General features: G+C 47.6%; 1 protein-coding gene across 3 annotated transcripts in view; it reads right to left on the minus strand.

Annotated features, from left to right (window-relative positions):
• Positions 1–15,845, minus strand: part of PTPRE (protein tyrosine phosphatase receptor type E) — a 163,234-nt gene that overhangs the window by 83,548 nt on the left and 63,841 nt on the right. For all 3 annotated transcript variants that reach the window (XM_059901024.1, XM_059901023.1, XM_059901022.1), the window contains exon 2: positions 12,102–12,124. The gene's annotated coding sequence lies outside the window, so the exon portion shown is untranslated. The remainder of the gene's footprint in view (positions 1–12,101; positions 12,125–15,845) is intronic.

Below are 15,845 nucleotides of genomic sequence, written 5' to 3' on the forward strand. Positions count from 1 at the left end.
AGTAGTTCTGTGGTGCTATTCTGGATCCACAGACCCCGAGAATTTAAGGGCCTCTGGGACCTAAGTCCTTTACATGGAGGCCCTACAAAGCACAGGACTCATTGGCTGTCAGGAAGCCCCTGGTGATTGAACTTGGCCTCCTGGCTGTGACACCGACATTCTGGCAAGCCCCCGGGCTGCACCCTCTCTTCCTGGAGGGGGGCCACCGTGAGCTAACCTCCTCTGCTTCAGAAGGGAGAAAAAGAGCTCCATCCAGTTCCAATGTATTTCAAGATTCAAGGGATATGCCCACCAAGCAAAGCCACCTACCAGCCTTGAAATCCCGTGTCTTCAAAAGGGATATGTTTACATCAATGAATTGAAGATGCAGTCTAAGATGAGAACCTGTTATCAACCATAGGTTTTACACACCAGGAAGAATCGCTCTGCCCTCAGCACCACTCCCGTGGTGCCACCTTCCATCAGAGCAGAGAACTCTCCGCACCCCTTCCCCAGGAGCCAGGATGACCCCAGTATTCAACCCCCAGCCACACAGATCTGAAGTCTTCCTTCTCAGAGAGGAGAAGCCCAAGCATGGCTCCTGGCTTAAGGGGCTCTGAGTTCTGAGGATAAGGAGATTTTGAGAGGCACCAAGTCTACTCAGGAGATATACCAACGCACTCGGCTATAGGCAGGTTCCTTGTTTTTGTTTTCCTGATTTTGCTCCATCCATTTCCCTGGAGAGATGGTGTGCTTTGCCTTTTACTCAACGCGTCTGAAGCCCAGGCAGCGAGGAGGAGGCCCCTGCAGCCAGGAGCTTCCGGGACGTGACAGAGCCGAGTCGGAGGTCCAGGCTGCAGGGCTTCTGAGGGCTGCGGGTCGTGGAGGGGATGGTGCTCTCACTCTCTAAAAATACAGCGAAGTGGTGAGACTCGGCTTCTGAATGTAACTCCTTCTATGACAGTGGGCTGCATAAATGCTAAAAGCTTACCTGCTTGAAATTCAGGGGGTTCTGACCAAACCCCCTGAGGGATAACACAAAACACACTGCTAATTCCGAGATCCTATCCTACACCACACCGCAGGGTCAGTTCAGGCTAGCATGATTTACTTCGCACATTCAGGTCTTTTTCACCTAATCTCCTTGTATTTTCTGCAGTTACCCATGTCACCTATTCCCCTAGGACTGGGAGGGTAAGGCTGTGACCGGCAGCTTGGTGTAGGAAGGTGATAATTAGGGGTCCCGGGCACTGAGAGCTCTCCGAATCCAGGTGCCTAGCCCTGCCCGCCTCTCTCCCTGGGTCCTGGGGCTGCTCTGAGAGCTGGGTCCAGCTGTCACTCCCCACTGTTCAGCCCTGTGCTGTGCCAGTTCCTTTACACGGTGATGTGCTGGACTTGAACCTCGGTCATTCTTCTTGGTGTATAAAACCTTTGGTGGATAACAGGTCCTCATGTTAGACTACACCTTTAACTGATTGACCTAAAACATATCCCTTTCAAGACAAGGAATTTCAAGGCGTGTAGGTGGCTTTGACTGGAAAGCATACCCCTTAGTTCTTAGGAATCTGCCTAAGATGAGTGGAGGGGTTGGTAAGAGAACTGCCATTAAAAACCCAAATGGAGCTGAAACGATGTAGTTCTGGCCTGGTTTGGGGACCAGCGTGCACCTGGAACACTGCTCTCCCCCGAGTTCAGGCAAAAAGTGGGCCAGAAGTGCCAGCGTGCCCATTTGACATCTGCCATGCAGACGCAAGGTAAAACAAAACCAACTCAGCCTCACCTGTGAAAGAAATCACTGAAGCCAGTCTGGTGATGGACAGAGGAAATCCTGGGGGATTGACCGGAACTCTTGGGGGTGCTGGTTGCCTTCATTTATTTATTTATATCCCTCTTGCTCCAAAAGGGAGCTAAAGCAGTGTAAGGAGTACTAAAGCATATTCTTTCATTCACGTGCCAGCACTTGCGTGCAGGGACAGAGGGACAAGATCCCTGTTCACACAGGGCCTACATTCTAGAAGGCGAGAGAGTGGATGAATATGGCCTCTCCAGAGAGTGGTGAGTGTTTCCACAACAATATAAAGAAATCGAAACAGGGTGGCAGAAAGTCACCCGGGATTGGGGGTCGGATACGGAGGGCTGGCAGTGCTGACAGGGGTGGGGGAGACCTTTCCAGAAACTAATGATGGAAGCAGGGAGAAGTAAAGATCTAGCTGGAAACAGATCATGTCCGGGGGGCGGGGGGATGAAATCCCTTATCGAAAAATGCCCCGGGGGAACATTCCAGTATTCTGACCACCATTTCTCACACCAGAGCCGGCTTCGGGGTCTGAGACCAGAGACTCAGAAGGGGCTCAGGGCCTGGGGCTTAATGCTGCAGCCACTTTCTTGAATTTGGAAGAATTTTATCTCTGAATTTGTGTTTGGCAAGTGAAGTCTGATGGAACAATTTTGCATCCCGCCAGGGGCTTGGGGCCTCGACTCACACCTTCTGCCTCCTTCCCAGGACGGGTTCCTACAGGTCAATTTTTGGCCCCTGATACGCAAATGCCACCTGCCAAGTTCCAGGGCAGGTGCCAGGCATCTCTGAGGGTCTATACTGCCTGAGAGAATCCCCGTACCCCCAGGGAGCATGACATTAAATGGAAGGTATAAAACACTCTGGCAGGTCCAGAGAGAGACCACAGAAGAAGGGAAAAAGCTTTTTTCCTGCTTTTTGAACAAGCAATCTGGCATCTTCTGTAGGTGGCCCTGGTCTTGCTAAGTGCCGCCCCAGGCACCACGGAGAAGGCAAAATGCAGTTTTCTTTCTGCTAACTGCCTCGCTTCCCAGTCTTCCTCAGTCCATTCATTCATTTACTCATTCATCCACTGTACGCGGAGGTCTGCTAGGTGCCAGGCCACCCCTGGGGATTTGAATTAGGACATTTGCTGTCCTCCAGGAGCTGACACGCCCCTACATGTCGCAGTCAGCCATGGGGGCCAAATCGATTGTTCTCTGTCCCTCTGCAAGGATCCAATCAAGCATTAGTTTCACGTTAAGTGTCACACATTACATAAATCATGGGAAAAAGCAGAAAACAGGAGTTTTTTTTTAAAACATGCATTTTCTAAAGCTGAACAGGCAGCCCTATGTCATCAGACCATTCTCTGAATTTGACTTTTCATTCCTCAAGATTACTATTTAATTCTCTTTTAACCATACCCTTGAAGGAAACCCTTTCCTGTGGATTTTTGGAGAGCACCGCCAGGATTGCTCAGACACCACCGATATGGTTCTCTGACTTTCCCACAATCTGGTGTAGAAATTTCAAGGAACCGTTTCCCCGATCATCTGTTCACCCTCAGTCAAGCCCACTGGGTTCTGTGATTAGGGGCAATTTCAACTTCTTTTTCAGATTCCCCAGGGACACTGTGATATATACAACAGACACATTTTTATAAGGAGTGTTATAGCCCAGCTGAAATAAAAGTTAAATTTTTTAATCTCTAAAATGAATTTCAGAAAGGGCTCACCACGGTCCGGTGAAAACGAAGACTCCCATTTGTACCATTATTACAAATGCCCAGATACAGTTCTTGATTTTCTGACCAGGTACTTGGGTTTCCCACACAATATTTGGATTTCTGACATGGCATGTGGATTTTTGGTGCAGTATCTGGATGTCTGGTGTGGTACCTGAAGGTCTGGTGTGGTACCTGAAGGTCTGACAGTGGTGCATCTACATACGGATGGAGCACCAGAGGTTCCTGCTCCCGGCCTGCAGTTTGGCTCTCAGGGAAGCTGGTTTTCCTGAGCTTTACCAGGCCCGGGAGCAGCCACCCTGATGAAGGGGTGTCTCTTTTGCAGGGCAACAGCTCGGGGAAGCCCTGAGCCTGAACCTAGGATGCTGGTTAAAGGCAGATCGTCCCTAAAGAAAAGCAACACCCCAGCCATGGTCTCTTGCACATTCCAGTGTCCTCACCCAGAACACAGATGACTTTTTGTGCTATTAATGTTGTACTGGAACTTTGCTATTTCCTGGGGTCCCATCTTGGATGGAAAGAATGCCGGAGCCTTCCAGAGGTGGGCGATTAAGGAGACAGTGCTCTTAGGAGGTGGGCGACTTGATTAAAGCCACCCAGCCAGTTGGGAGAGACGGCGAGCCTCCTGACCCCTAGGCCGGCCCCTCCTCTGCTCCTTTCCTGGTCGTGTTGTTTGGTTGGACTGACTCCACGGAGCTGCCCACCTGCCCTCCCACCGCATCCCCACCTTCCTTTGTTATTCTTCTCTGATCTGTACCATCTCCTGCTGCCTCCGGACCTTTCTGGTCCCTGCATTTGCCATCCTGGTGCTCACCCATCTATCTTCTCAGGCAGCACTGTGGAGATCCGAAGCTGGAAGCCCTGGGTGCAGGGCTTGCGCCTGGACTGCTTGTCTGGAGGATCCCTGGTCTGTGCTCGGGCCAGGAGGGAGCGCCTCATGGTAAAGACGGATGATCTTCACTCCTCATGCATCTCAAGGAGCAGGGCTGAGATGCCGCTGAGTGGAAGCAGTTTGGCAAGGACTGAGCCTGAGACGGGAGCAGAACAGCTCTGTTGTCCAGAGCTACTGCCACTTAAGGTGATGGACACAGAGGGGTTCCTAGAACCCAGCGGGCAGACAGAGGCCATTCGGGGGAAAAAGCGTGGACCTGCATGGAAACTGATTCCGTTACTAGGCTTTCTGTTAGGGAATCCTACCGTGTGGCGTTCCAAGTGGAATGGATTTGTTGCAACATAAAAAAAAAAATGTTTAAAAAAATCACACAACTTGCAAAAACATTTTTAGAGAGAGAGATGTTTTTGGCTGTTTGATAAGACACGGTCCCCTCTGGTGGAGAACATCCCAGTCACAGGGTGACACCATCACTGCCATTTCGTAAGAGCCCGGGGAAGCGAAGCGCCTTGTCTTAGTGATACTACTGTGTCCCTTAGTCTCAAACCCTCTGAGTACCACATTACTCAGATTCTATCAAAAATAATTTTTAAAAGGAAACATGACTTAATCCTCAGCTGCACAGGAGGAAAACGTACAGCCATGAGCCATCACTCATGAAAAATTAAATAAATCCACCCACAGCGGGAAACAGCACAACAGAATGTCGGTGTTGGCTTCACATTGGAAGGAAGCCAAAAATAGATCCTGGAAACAGTGACGTCTCCGAATCTGATCACGCTCACACTGTGTGCTCTCGGGATCTCCAACTTCACCTCAGCAACACACACTTTGCAGCCGGGATTTGTTCTGGAGGACTCTCACAAGAAGGGAGCAGAGTGGTACTGGGGTTTCCATGGTACCTGATGAGATTAAGCAACTCGCCTTCCCCGTCCATCAGTTCTTCAGGTAAAATACACCATAGCAGGCTCCCAGAACCCTTTGCCAGGATGGATTGCAAAACAGTGGAGAAAGGACCTTTGTTTTGTTAACTAATGTTTCTGCTTAAGTTTTAAAATCAAAACCCACGGATTCCCAGCTTTTGCATATATGTAAGCAACATCACAGAAAGAAGAAGATTGCTTTTCCAATATTGTTTTCCAGGAATAAAACCCTCTTTTACAGGTTCCTGCTTCTTTTGGAGGGCAGCAGGAGAGCAAATTCAAATAAGAGAGAGAAGGGACGAGAAAGCACCAAGACAGCTGCTTCTTTTTCAAAGCAAAGATTATAAAACCTTTACATCACAATGTACAAACTTCATCCCAGAAGGGAAGGCAATGAAGGTGACAGCCCCCAAACACGGAGGTTACGCAGCAGTGGTTACTTGAGGGGCATTTCTGCTGTTAACTCAAAATCCAGAGAAGCATTGCCCTCGATCACAGAACTTTATGTCATGAAGGGACCTTTTAAAAATCCTTACAGGGCTCTTTATGTTTTAAACAAAGAAGGTGTGACTTAGGGCATGAAGGGACACATCCAAGTCATTCAGCTTTCTAGAACTAAACTTGATTTCTGACCAATCCTTTTCTAGGCTACTGTGCAGAACACACAATCAGAACTGCTAAAGAAAGGACTCAGATATCGGCCCTGCAGGAAATATTTCCTGAAATCAGAACTAGGATCTACTGCTGCATTTTTCAAGACCTGGCACAGTCATAAGCCTGCAGGAGACACCTGATAAACGCTGGGCGAGTGAATGGACAGACTACTGGCCACGCCGAAAGGAAGCCTGGCAAGAGTGTGGGAAGAGATTAGAAAACTGGATTTGGTCAGCAGATAACATGAGGAAATAGTTTGGAACCCTGGCCAAGATCAACTTAGGCGATCATAAAACTGTTCCCAAATATAATTATTTACCAGAAAACTGTTTGCAGAATCCACAGGATATGTTCTTTGTTAATAATGAGCTCTACTACTTTCATAACAGAAAAATCACATTTTCCATAATGGCAAATGCATTGTTGTGTTGTTTTTTTTGGGGGGCAGGTCTGCACCCTACCTTTGGAGGTGGTCATGAGAGCTGACTGGTTTTTAGGTTTGAGAGGAACCTGGGCTCAGTGCAGGGAACACGGGGACCTGTGAGCCCCTTCCCACTGTGCTCTCACCCCTCCATGCCTGCCCAAGTCTCCGTCCCCCCATCTTTATGGCGGAGGTGAGAACGCACACCTAGACTGCGCCCAGGAGTCAATGAGGCCCAAAGAAGACAATGAACTGCACGTGAGTTATCGGCAATGCCATTTAGGTTTTCAGCATAAGGCATTTACAACGTTATCTGGCAAAACAGGAAATAGATCAAGTCCTGCTTTTGCAAATAATAATTTCCACCAACATGATGTTTTTAAAAAAAATTAATTTCTCAGCAGCAACACGGTAGCTTTAAAAATATTTACATATATGTAACACCTGAACACAAAATCTGTACCATTTCTGAGAGCAGATCAATCTTGGGAGAGTTGTTTGAAATCAGTTGAATACCGTCAACATATTTTTTAAAAGTTGTTAGAATTCCATCAGCCCCCATCATGAAATAACACAAATCCAAGTTCTGGTTTTAGCTTATGTTCATTTCGATTCAAAACAAGGAGAGAAGCTACTCAGAGAATCCATTATGTGACACATTTTTGTTCAGCCATTCCATAGGAACCTTTCCTTTCCCAACATTTTAAATAGTTTATAGCAAACTCTGCATCGCAATAAGCAGTCTTTAAAAAGTCACCCCCAATTGGCAATTTTGGAACAGAATGCACCGAGTCTCCTGCTGGCTGAATGTCCCGATTCACACAGGGACGTCCCCCGTGGATGGGACTGCAGCTGGGGGCGAGGTCCCTGACCCTTCCCTGTGGTAGCAGGACTCCTTCCTGACTCTGTGGCCCAATGGGTCTGAGAACGTTCTCTGTAAGTCACACGCCCAACCGTTTTATAAACATCTTGTCTTCTTTCCCCAGCGTGAACACTGCCTTTAGCCAGGCAGTCGGCGCAGATCTGCAGCTGACGATGCCATCTGTCCCTACAACGTCAGCGACACAGACGGGACGACCTTGCCCCCAGACTGCTGGCCCCGCCCTCGTGAACCCAGACACCAGCTCCTGGAAAACCAGCTCGCTGCCCGGCCCGCCTAGATACCTCCCACTTTCTCAGCGCGTCACTTTTAACTAAAATGCCACTTCACAAATCTAGTTGCTAAGGAAAATTAAGAGGGCGGTTTTGATTATAAAAATAGAAAATGTCCGGGACTTCCCTGGTGGCGCAGTGGTTAAGAATCCGCCTGCCAATGCAGGAGACACGGGTTCGAGCCCTGGTCCGGGAAGATCCCACATGCCGCGGAGCAACTAAGCTCGTGTGCCACAACTACTGAGCCTGCACTCTAGAGCCCGCGAGCCACAACTACTGAGCCCATGTGCCACAACTACTGAAGCTCGCACGCCTAGAGCCCGTGCCCCACAACAAGAGAAGCCACCGCAATGAGAAGCCCGCGCACTGCAATGAAGAGTAGCCCCCGCTCGCCGCAACTAGAGAAAGCCCGCGCGCAGCAACGAAGACCCAACACAGCCATAAATAAACAAATAAATAAATAAATTTATTAAAAAAAAAAAAAAATAGAAAATGTCCAACTTAAAATGGGTGGGATTTTGACGTGTCATCCAGGCAACCCAGGGCCCCAACAATAGTTGGGGATTGTTTTCCTAAAAAGTGAGCCTTAGTTGGCTTCCTGGCAGCCCCAAAGCAGACCGTTCCTCTGTACCATCCCCACGCACCACTTGGCCGAGCCGTGGTGTATTACACAGTTTCCTGAAGCATGAGTACCAGATTTCCTGCCCAGGGCTGCACAAGGTTAACCAAAGTGCTTGCCAATGTTGCATTTAATGGATGCGTCCTGATAATATTCTTTAACCCAATTTTTAAATACCTTAGGAATTACATTACATAAAAATAAACCATGACATAAATCCCAAGGGACAAGAAAGGCTCCCCTTTCAGTCTCCCTTTACCTCTTGTCCTACGGGGACGACCCTGGGGAGCCATCCTGGCCTGAGAGAATCCATGTTCTCCTGTCAGCAGGAACAGGATTTCTAGAAGAAGAATTCCAGCTCTGAACTGGGTCTGCTGGGAGCCCAGAGATGAGCCACGCGTTTATATGGGAAAGCTATGTTCCTATTTCCTCTAAATGGAAACTCTGACAGCTCGATATCCATGCCTTTGCTATATGACAAATGCTTACTTATTGGACGCTTTTAGGAGGTACTTCTTGGAAGAATGTTGAAACTTTCCTGGGGGGAAAATGGAAATGGAAATAAATGAGGGATTGAGCTGTTTGTCACCATCAGATCCAAAGGCATTCTTCCAACTGGCTGTCAGTTTCTACTCTCAGTTTGCGGGAGAATAACTGCTTCGTTGTTGGGAGAAACACATTTTTGCTTGGATAGGAAACCCGCGCAGTCCATGCATGCTAATACAACCCCGAGAATGTGGCAAAGGAAGGAAACGGGAATCGAATCTCTTAGAAAGTTTTCAAATCTCCTGTGCTCTGCCCATCATGCTTCTCTGTTCTTCCTACAGATTCAGAAACCAGGACAGGACACAGAACACCTGTTCTGCCAACAGAAATGCAACCCCAGCTGAGACGGGCAGAAAGGATGCTTGGAGTATTCACCCCACCCTGGGAGAACAAGGCCCCTGCAATTGATTTAAAAACCTTCAGATTCTTTATTTTTTTCCTTTCTACCATGGGGACTGTTCAGACCAACACCAAGGAAGAAAAGTGACTTAGAAGAGGAAAATCACATGTATTGAAACTGACAGAGTTGGAATCAGAGATCGTTACAGAGGACAAGGCTTGTGAATAAATATTCTAAGTTACTTTTAAAATTAAAGTCACTGTTATTTAACATTAGCACTTTAATTTGGTTTTCTTTTACTCCTTGGGTATTGCCATGAACCAAAGTGAAATCGTCAAACTGCAGTATCAATTAATTTTACTTACTGGTGGATACGCTTTGGTATAACAATGTAAGACCTCAAAGAGCCTGGAGAAGATATTTAAACCTTAATTATGCGTCTTCCGTATATTCTTAATTCTGAAATTCCACTGCATTTTTTGAACACTATGCAACCGAGACCCACAGAGTTGCAGGCATTCCCCAGTTGAGGGAACTTTGGTCGTATCTGATGATCGATATGAGCTATAATATTACTTCCCAAATCTATTTTTAGATACTGAAAAATAGAAGAGGAAAAATACGAGAATGGGAGGTTGTACTAAAAAGACTCCTCTTTCTCCAGTTTAAAATTGACTTTTTTTAAAAGTCAAATATTAACACAGAGTGTCTTTTGTTAAATGAAAAATCAGGGATTATTTCTAGATAAGGAAATGCCTTTAAATATCCATTATAATACAGCGAATACATCACTACCCAGTTAAATGCCTTCTTTAAACATTGGAAACAATTTTCATCATTTTCTGAGGACGCAGACAATAACCGTTTTACTAAATGCTTAGACTTTGGGTTATTTCACTTAAATGTCACAAGAATCCTAGGAAGAGCTGACACCTGAGACGCTGGCATGTTCACTCCCCTGTAGCCACTGCACCGAGTGTGGACGGTGGCCTGGGGTGGTCCCCAACCTCAGGGCATTTACTCTCTCCCGATCTGCCCAAGGTGACCTATTTATTTAGTTCTAACTGACTCAAAAGCAAGTTTCCAACCTCACCAATTAAAAATAAATTCCTTTCTATCAGCTGAAACCCTGACCCTCTGGAAGGAGTCTGAGATGTTTGGCGATGAACTTGCCATAGGCTAAAAGACCTACAATTCCAAACAAAGGCAGCGCCTAAGGTAGCCGCCGTTGGGGAGTTCATGGCTTCCAACACACTTTCCTCACATGGAAGAGAAAGACTCTGGAAATCAGAAACGCTCTTAGTCTAAGGACTCACAGCTCCCTAAGCACAACTTTACTTGCCTATTGAAAAGGAGGCAAAGGATGGGACCAGGTGGAAGAGACACTGCCTGAAGCTGGTGGCTGCCAGGCACCTGTGGTGGAACCAGAGGTCGGAAGTCACCTCCGGGACACAGGCTCAGCTGCCTTTGGACGGGGCATGAACTTCTCAACGTGGGGCTGGTTTGAGACAGTGGCGGCTAGGGGCCCCTGGAAGCACAGGTCATGGGCTCACTCAGCTGAAGTGAGGCTGAGCCAGGCATGGCCAGGCAGCAGGTCAACCCTCCAAGAGGCCAGGAAATCCTAGAGCAGGTGGATGGCACCTGGGTGTGGAGGGGCCAGGGCTGCGTCGAGAGCTGAGGGAAGCAAAGGTCAGACACTTCTAACGCATCATAACCTGCGCCTTGTATTTCGGAAGGAGATGACTCTGCGGGGCCTGCCCTCAAATGTTTAACTTCAGTGTGGGCAGGATCCACTGCTTTTGATGGCAGCAGGTTTAATATCCATTCCAACCCACACGAGCGAGCGATACCTCTCGCTTGGGATTCTGAGGCAAGAAGGCATTGCAGACTTCCTCTAATTAAGTCTCCATCCCATTAATATTATTCCAGTAATGACCCTTCTCTTTGATCCCACCGTGACCATTTGCCCAAGTAAAGTGTGCCATTCAGAATCATCAACATCCAATAATTATAGGATAAAGAACATGGACAACAAAATTAGTTGAGTAGGTAGGAAATGGAAGTTTTCCTCTTCTCTGTCTTGATACATCTTTGACTATATTTAGCATTTTTTGAGATAAGGAGAGACAGTCTGTACAACCAAAATGCCCTTGATCACACCAGGAATAACCACAAGCACTGATGCCCAAATGAAAGGCACACCCCCGAAAAGAGGGGCCAGCGGGGCCAAAGAATCCACCCATCAGCCTTAGACTAATTCTGAACAGGATCAAGGTATTTCAAATAAGGTGATGCATTTGAGAAATGCAACGTCCCAGCGGCCCACATCCTGGTTCACTCACAAGAGGGGCGCACATACCAGGGCAGATCATGTGTTACCTGCCCACAGGCTGCAGCCACTTCAAAAGCTCTTAGATGGTCTTCGCTCAATTTCCTTAGGAAACTTGGCAGCATTAAGTTGATTAAGCGAACACAAAAAGGGCGATGGTGTTTCTTTTACTAAGTACTAGGACCTGGAGGCCATGGAATATTGCCTCAAAAGGTAAAAAATTATGGAATGCCAACACTGTTTTTTTTTTTTTTTTTTCACTAAAAGTGCAATCTGGAAAAACTCCTTTTCAGCAGTTTTCCCCACAGCAGATCAATTTAAGAAGCAATTACCATCAATGCAATTATGTGCCACTGTGTTCCCAACAGTCCCGGAATGCGTGCCACTGCGATAAGGCGAGGCCCTTTCAAAAGTAAGGACAAGTCAGTGAGGGGAAGGCGTGTGGAAATTGTGTTCTCAACAATACATTTCAGGATTCTGAGCAGCTGAGCCAGATTCTAAACGCCAAAAAAAAAAAAAAAAAAAAGAAAAAAATGATGTAACCGAAAGTGTGATATGAGCCTGTTTAAGCCAGTTAAGGCATAAAATTCAAATATAACACACTGACCATATGGCCTTCTTTCTCTAGAAGATAATACTTCTCAAACATTGAAAGCCCAAACATTTTTTTTTTTCGCTAGTTAACTTCACATCAGAGAAAAATTTTTTTAAAGTTTTGTACTTACCAAGGGAAAACGAAGGCTATAGTCTGAAAAAGAAAGAGAAAAAAAGAGAGGGTCAGTTTTCTGGTTTAAAAAAAAAAAAAGTGCTCGTTCTAGCCACTGCTTTTTCTACAGCACTAGTTGAATGTGCCCGTTTTTGCCTCATGATTTGGGGTCTTCTTGAGGCCTTTTAACCTCTGTAATAATAACTTCTTTTTGCTGCAATCATCAGCTTTCAAAAGTGTCCCGCCCCGAACGCTCCTGTACAGTCTCTGGTTGATGGCGGAGCACAGCGGCTGCCCTGGATCTGAAGTGTCAGCCTCTGGCCCCTAAGGTGCTGCATCTGTTAGCGGCTCCTTCTGTGACCTACAGTGTCCCCTCCCACCCCCAGCCATCCCTTCAGCCCAGCTCCCCACAGACACAGCCTCTTAAAACCCACACAGGACACCCCCCTTCACCCCAGTTTTCCAGCTCAGTCAGTATCCAGCTTGCTCGTTCCCCATTCATTTAGCTTTCACGCTCTTTTGGTTTTCAACACCTTTACTGAGATATAATTTACATCCCATATAGTCCACCTGCTTAGAGTATACGATTCAATGGTATTTAGCACCGTCACAGAGTTTTGCCACCATTCTCACCATCTAATTGTAGCACATTTTCATCATCCCAAAGGAAACCCCCTGCCCATTACCTCATGACTCCCCCAGACCACCCTCTCCCCACCCATTGGCCCCTGCAACCACTAATCTATTTTCCGATATGGATTTGCTGATTCTGGAAATTTCATATAAATGGGATTGTATAGTACGTGGCCTTTAGTGACTAGCTGCTTTCACTTAGTATGTTTTTGAGGTTCACCCATGTCGTGGCCTGTTACCAGGACTGACTCCTTTCTACGGATGGATACTGTCCCATTATATGGATGGACCACCTTTTGTTTATCCATTCTGCTCAGGTGACAGACATGATCTTGCTCTTGTGGGAGTGGCCAGTAAGGCAGCCTCACACCAGGGCTGTGAGCCTTCATCACCCCGTGGCTGGAGACCGTGCACCGTCGTTATCACGCTTCTGCCCTGCTGCACGGTGGAATCATGTTTTGATGTCGCTATTTTTAACAGCTAATGCAGTTCACGGCGTTTTCCACCAAATAGACTACTTATCTTAGCCATGGTCAGGCTACAGATATGTTAAACCAAAGACTATCCTCTACAGCACACAAGTATAACAAGTGGTTGCACTCATTACAAAGATGACCTGGGAAGCAGGTTTGAAGCCACAGAAAGGAGCCTAACTAATTCTTCTGATACTGAGGAATCTTGAAATCTACTTGGGCAAATTTACAGCTAACCTTGTTCTTCACAGTGGACGACTGAATGCTTCCCCCTAATATCGGGACAAAGGCAAGGACGCCCACTCTCACCACTCATACTTGTCCTGGAAGTCCTAGTCAACGTGATTAAGGCAAGAAAACAATACATAGAAATTGAAAAGAAAAAAATAGGACTTTGTCTTTATGCTCAGATGACAAGATTCTGGACATAGAAAGTTCCACAAATCTACAAAAAAGCAATGGAGGACAAATCTGTTGAGTAGCATATAAAGTCACAGAGTTCCCAGAGTACAAAGGAGCCCAGCATCACCTAAAGCAAGTGGGGGGAGGGTAAGGAGAGCACTAAGTGTTAGGCGACAGGGGATCACTGTGGGTATGGGAACCACTTTTTCGTAGAAATAACTTATTACAAGAGTCCACTCCTTCCAACCCCCCCCAAGAGCTTGGGAAGATGCTGGAAAGAGTGACTTGTGGTGTTTGCCTGGGGCCAAGCACAGGGACAAGCCAGGAGTGCAAGGTACCCTTAATATTCAGGAGGATTCATAGAAATGCTCAAAACTCCCTTCCAATGCAATGCTGAGTCATTTTAATGTAAAACAAAACCCAGCGATAGGCAGAAGCAGGGCTGCAGCCTTGAGTCAAACCCAACTAAAAACCACAAGGCAAAAAAACCAGTCAACAGGTGGTTAAATAAATGAGTAAAAGCACCGTGGACTAAATCCCAAACGAGCCCGATTAATAATTTTGAATTAAACTTTGAAGTGATTTTTAAAGCAAAGCAAAAATACATGAAACAGTGGGCTCTACAAACAGATCACAGATTATATTGGCTTGGGGCTCACACATGTTCGCATGAAACCACAGCCATCAGCTTCTCTAAAGTGCAGAATTAGAGCAAAAATCAAGCAACCAGAATATCCTCTGAAGTCAGCCTTTATCACATGAACACTTCCCTTAGCCCAAGGCCCTCCTGCAGATGGCTACTGTGATATTGAGCAAATAGCTAAAATGGTGAAATAAGCACATTAAAAAGCGGGGGTGGGGGAAGCTGGTCCCCATGGACAGACCCACGTCCCTCTGGAGGGGCGTGTCACTGAGGAGCTTGCACGGGGCAGTGCCACAGCTGGAAAGGCTCCTGGTCTTACTACAACAGCACCGTCCTCTAAAAAAGGAAACGACAGAAGCTACTGATTCATTGGGTCAGTCGAGTGCGTTGGTGGCTCCTGCGGCATCTCACCCACAGCCCACAGCCAATCCTAGGAGGCAAGATGAGACCCATTTTTTAATAAATTTATTTATTTATGGCTGTGTTGGGTCTTCGTTTCTGTGCGAGGGCTTTCTCTAGTTGCGGCAAGCGGGGGCCACTCTTCATCGCGGTGCGCGGGCCTCTCACTGTCGCGGCCCCTCTTGTTGCCGGAGCACAGGCTCCAGACGCGCAGGCTCGGTAATTGTGGCTCACGGGCCCAGTTGCTCCGCGGCATGTGGGATCTTCCCGGACCAGGGCTCGAACCCGTGTGCCCTGCACTGGCGGGCAGATTCTCAACCACTGCGCCACCAGGGAAGCCCGAGACCCATTTTAAGGCTGAGAAGACTGAGGCTCGGTGAGCTCCCTGACCTGTGTCACACAGAGCAAGGAAGCAGGGCAGCAGGGATGCTGACACCAGCCTGCAGTGCGGTTCCCTCTGGTTTGCTTGTTCTTTCTTTTCTTGTCTCCATCCCCCCAGCGAAGCTGTAATTCCTCCAGGGACCGTCTTCCTTTTCTTTACATTCCTAGTGTGTGGGACACTGCCTGCCAGGAGGAGGGCCCACAAAAGACCTTCTGTTCAGGGCGACATGCATACTGCAGAATTTCGTAAAGCCCCTTCTAACCCTAGAAGGAGCTCCACTGTGGTCTATGGGCCGGAAAGATCTAGAAAGGCCCAGGCTGGCCACATACTTCCTGTGGGGAGAAACAGCCCTATGGGAGCGGCTGGGTTCACGGAAGCCCTGGGCCCCCTGACCACGGAAGTGTGGAGGTCTGGCCCTGGGGCCTACAGGGGCAGCCGCTCTGCTTCCAGGGAGCAAAGGCAGGAGGATGCCCAGCTAGACCCTGGGAAAGAGGCCAAGTGAGGCCACGGAGCAGGGGAAATCCACCCTGGGGGCGGGGAGGGCAGGCGAGGTCAGGGGGGCAGGCACTCCCGCAGGAAGTGGCCTCGCGGCAGGGCTGGTCCTGATCGCTCACAAGATATGGAAAGACCCAGCGACGTTATTGTGCATCCAGACCTTGCTAAGCAGAGGATAAAACTGCACCATTTAGAGTCAATCCCTCGGAACTGCTCTATTCAAGGAAAAAATTAAAATTATTCTGACTTGTCAAGCTCTGAGATGGACAGAACTTGGTAATCTTTCCAAGCTCAGACAAAAGTAAAATGCCTTTTGTACACACCCTGGGCCTGAAG

This window comes from Balaenoptera ricei, chromosome 16 (assembly GCF_028023285.1).
Source record: "Balaenoptera ricei isolate mBalRic1 chromosome 16, mBalRic1.hap2, whole genome shotgun sequence".
Taxonomy (NCBI): Eukaryota; Metazoa; Chordata; class Mammalia; order Artiodactyla; family Balaenopteridae; genus Balaenoptera; species Balaenoptera ricei.